Below are 5,057 nucleotides of genomic sequence, written 5' to 3'. Positions count from 1 at the left end.
GGATGAGGTAGGGTTGGATGCAGAGTTGGGGTTTTAACAGATTTAACAGATAATCAGAGTTGGAAGGGACCTTGTAGGTCATCTAGTCCAACCCCCCGCCCAAGCAGGATACCCTACACCATTTCTGACAAATGGCAGCCCAATCTCTTCTTGAAAGTCTCAAGTGATGGTGCTCCCACAACTTCTGAGGGCAAGCTGTTCCATTGGTTGATTGTTCTCACTGTCAGAAAGTTTCTCCGTATTTCCAGGTTAAATCGCTCCTTGTTCAGTTTTCATCCATTATTCCTTGTCTGGCCTTCAGGCGCTTTAGAAAATAGCTTGACCCCTTCCTCCCTGTGGCAGCCCCTCAAATATTGGAAGACTGCTATTTATTTATTTTATTTATTTATTTATTTATTTATTTGATTTGCCAATTGTTTACAAGATAATAAGTATAAATGTATACATAGTTGTGAATACATGAAATGGTTACATATAAGAAAAATAAAAGAATAAGAGAAACAATAGGACAGGGACGGTAGGCACGTTGGTGCGCTTTATGCACGCCCCTACAGACCTCTTAGGAAAGGGGTGAGGTCAATAGTAGACAGTCTAAGGTTAAAGTTTTTGGGGTTTGGGGAAGAAACTACAGAGTCGGGTAGAGTATTCCAGACATTGACCACTCTATTGCTGAAGTCGTATTTCCTGCAATCAAGTTTGGTGCGGTTTACTTTGAGTTTGTATCTATTGTGTGCTCTTGTGTTGTTATGGTTGAAGCTGAAGTATTCATTGACAGGTAGGAAATTGCAATGTATGATTTTGTATACCATGCTTAAGTCAGACCGAAGACGGCGTAATTCAAGGTTTTCTAGTTCTAGAATTTCAAGTCTGGTGGCATAAGGTATTCTACAGCGAGTAGAGGAGTGGAGAACTCTTCTTGTGAAATATTTCTGGACTTTCTCAATTGTGCTAATATCAGATATGTAGTGTGGGTTCCAGACTGATGAACTGTATTCGAGTATTGGTCTAGCAAATGTTTTGTATGCTCTGGTTAGTAGTGTGATATTACCAGAGAAAAAGCTACGTAGGATTAGGTTAACAACTCTTAATGCCTTTTTGGCTATGTAGTTGCTTAAGTTACTATTAATTATGTAGTTGATTAAGTTACTACTGCTGTTAAACTGGCAATTCACCAAAAGAGTTGGATATTTAAATAGCAGAGTTTAAGTAAAATGAATTCAAATACCAGACAGTAACTCTCAGGGTCAACAAAAAGAAGATGAAAACTTAAGTCATCAAGTCAAGATTCAGGAAGGCCTTCCACAAATCCTTTGTAAATTGCAATGACACATTTTAATGTTTTTGTATATTGATATATTCCAAGAATGGTTTTAAATCTTTTTAATCTTGGTTTGCTGATAATCTCTGAGCTGTGAGTTCTTAATCAAAATTCAAAGCAGACCTTAATTCATAACTATAAAATAAGATTACAGTCCCCTGACCTGTTTTTAGTAGGCAGTTTTAGTGCTTCACTTTCTTCCTTTAAAGCAAAAGCAAGTAGAAAAAGTAATTGGAAGCTCATGTAAAATGTTCAGATGTTTTTTCATTAAGCATGTTGTTTAATGACAGGCTATGAGATAGTTAATTCTGAGCACCAAATATATTCCAGCTGTTCTAGCTTTTCAAGATAAACTAACATTGTTGAACTATTATAGAAACAATTAGGACTCTGCAAATACTCTGAAGAGATGTGTCAGGTTTTATTTCCTTCTTTTATAATTTTCTTCTTTTTTTGTTCTTGTTTTGTATTTATCTAATAAAAGGGGAGGAGAAAGAAAGCACAAGAATACAAATACAGAACTTTCATATGACTCTTTAAAGCTGCAGTGCCTGTTTCCAGGACTCATATATCCCAAGTAGGAAAAAATAATCTCAGGGGTAAAAAGGTTAGTGAGTTGCAATCAGGCACTGCACTTCAACTCATAATGAAGTAGATCTTCCAGACTGAACCCGAGTCATTGCTTAACCTAGACACAAGGTTACAGGTAGTCCTTGACTTAGTTCGTTTAGTGACCATTCAAATGGCACTGAAAAAAGAGACTTATGACCGTTTTTCACGACCGTTGCGGCATCTCCATGGTCATGTGTTCAAAATTCAGATGTTTCACAATTTATTCATATCTATGATGGGTTGCAGTGTCCTGGGTTCACATGAGCATCTTTTGCAACCTTCTGACAAGCAAAGTCAATGGGGAAGCCAGATTCACTAAACAATCATGTTGCTAACTTAACAACTGCAGTAATTCACTTAACAACTATGGCAAGAAAAGTCAGGAAATAGGGCAAAATTCACTTAACAAATGTCTCACTTAGTAACATAAATTTTGGGCTCAATTGCAGTCATAAGTTGAGGATAATGTTTGTGTAAAAAGTTATGTCCTAATGCAGAAATAGGCTGTGTTTTCAGACTACTATTGTAGTCTGCCAGCTGCCAGCAGAGCTGACAGCAGACTTGGACAATGAGGAGGTTGGGGAGGAACTTGGACCAGTCTTGGAGTCTGGGGAAGGCTCTGATAGATGCTCTGCATCAGAAGCAGAGATAGGGCCAGGGCCGTTCGACATTTCCCAGCTGCCTTCAGAGTCGGAGATAAGTGGGGAAGAAGAATAATTGGGGCCTGTTCCAGATGCGTGTATGCGCAGAGCTGTCAGGAGAGGAACTGAGGAACAAGGGCTGACTCGGGAAGGAAGGTACACGTGGACACTGAATGGGCCCTCCCTGGGGAATAAATAGAAGCAAAGGGGGAATGGTGGTTGCAGGAGACAATAGTTCGTATTTCTTTTGGAAGATTTGCTAATCTTGGTTCGTGCTTCACAGAGACGCCTTGCCAAGAATTAATTTATAGCTTTGCAACTGGAAGCTCTTGGCCTGACAATTATATAAGGACTGATAAGGTCTGTTCTTGCAATTAACCCTTGGAAGGATTATTGTCGGGACTTTTCTGTGTGTGAATGCCATGAATTCACAGTATTTAAATAAAGAGGGGTTTTTCGGGACAAAGAGTCTGTTTCTTGGTTCTGCTAAGACTGGGTTAGAACAACTACAGAGTGGCACAGTGATTAGAATGCAACATTGCAGGCGAATTCTGTTGACTGCCGATTGCCAGCAGTTTGGCAGTTCATTCCTGACTGGCTCAAGGTTGACTTAGCCTTCCATCTTTCCAAGGTTGGTAAAATGGGGGCCCAAATTGTTGGGGGCCATATGACTCTGTAAACCGCTTAGAGAGAGCAGTAAAGGATTGTGAAGCAGTATATAAATCTAAGTGCTAGTGCTACTTTTGGAACTTTGGTATGAGTTGTTGAAGAGTAAACCAAACTGCGGCCATATTAAGTTTGCCTACAATTGCTACAGCATGACCTCCATTTTAAATTGCATTCAACCATCCCTAAAACTTTCTATTACCACAGTTAACTTTGCCTTCTTTTTTACAGGCAACACAGAATCATCGCACCAATGTTCTAAATGTGCACGTTTAAGTCAGTGTTGATTCCTGGTGACTTCCTGTACAAGCCCCTGTAAGTTTTTTTTTTGGGGGGGGCAAGATTTCAGAAGTGTCTTGTCTTCTTCCTAGGACTAAGAGTTTGTGACTGCTCCAAAGTTGCGTTTGTACGTAATAAGAAACTAAAATCAATAGGTCAGAAATCAGTCTTCTGTTTGATAACCTATTGCCTTAATCACTGCACCATATTGGCTGTCTCTTGGAAATGAAGTTGATGCTATTATCCCAGCAAAATAAAGTTTGGTGCAGGAACTGGTGGAACTGGTGGATGCTAATAGAGCTGCATTTCTATATTCCTTCAAATGTTTTCAAAATAACCGCATTCATTCACACAATTCAAGAAATTAGTAGAAGTTATTTCTTTCCTATGTAAAAACAAAAATGGAGCTCAATATCTAATATTATGTTATGTGCAACCTTGTCAAAAAAATAGGCAAACCAGAACAGAATTATTTCATGTGTCAGAGATACCATTATCAAAATTTCCAATGAGTGCCAATGGGGTTATTAAAAAAAAAAAAGGCTAACTTTGTCACACAAAGTAATGGGAAATTCGGTTTTTATGCATTTGGATCTTAGCAGATAGTATATTACTTTTAATCATTAAAAATTTGAAATGTAATATCATGCAAATGATGAAAATATAATGGGAAAAATTATCAGTTCACCAAAATTCTTCAGTGATATTAGCAAGATGTCTTCTAGATCAAAGAAATGTAATTTAAAAAGTAGCCCTTGGACTTAAAAAATGAGGTGTTACATTTATGCTTCATATTTTTCATTTATATTTTAGATCTACCATATATTAAACATTCTAACAGAGAATTTTATACTTTAAAGGTGATTTTATCTGTATTTATCTGTTTTCTGAGTGTGTGATAAAAAGCATCATTTTAATCAACTGATAATTTATTATGTTATCTCTATTGTCTATCTATACTGTATAGCAAGGCATTCAACAAAGAAGACCACAACCTATTTTTTAATAAGCTAGAAAAAAGTGGAATAGATAGCATCACCATCAAATGGATTCGCAACTGGCTGACAAACCATACTCAATGAGTAGTCGTAAATGGGTCTAAGTCTACATGGAGGAAAGTAAGCAGTGGGGTGCCACAAGGTTCTGTCTTAGGCCCAGTACTCTTCAATATCTTCATTAACGACTTAGATGAAGGAATAGAAGGGGAACTTACCAAATTTGCAGATGATACTAAGCTGGCAGGAATAGCTAACACCCAAGAAGATAGGCTCAAGATCCAGATGGGCCATATCTAACTGGGCCATATCTAACAAAATGAAATTCAATGTAGAGAAAAGTAAAGTCCTACACTTAGGCAAGAAAAACCAAAAGTATAGACTGGGTGAAACCAGGCTCAATAGCAGTAACTGTGAGAGGGATCTTGGAGTCTTAGTGGACAACCAGCTGAATATGAGCCAGCAGTGTGCAGCAGTAGCCCAATGCAATCCTAAATTGCATTAACAGAGAGATATAATCGAGATCAAGTAAGGTACTAATACCAC

Source organism: Notechis scutatus, chromosome 5, assembly GCF_049901735.1.
Source record: "Notechis scutatus isolate UNSWTSFEM ecotype Mainland chromosome 5, rNotScu1.2, whole genome shotgun sequence".
NCBI lineage: Eukaryota > Metazoa > Chordata > Lepidosauria > Squamata > Elapidae > Notechis > Notechis scutatus.
The sequence above is the reverse complement of the archived record's forward strand: the minus strand, read 5'-3'. Positions refer to the sequence as shown.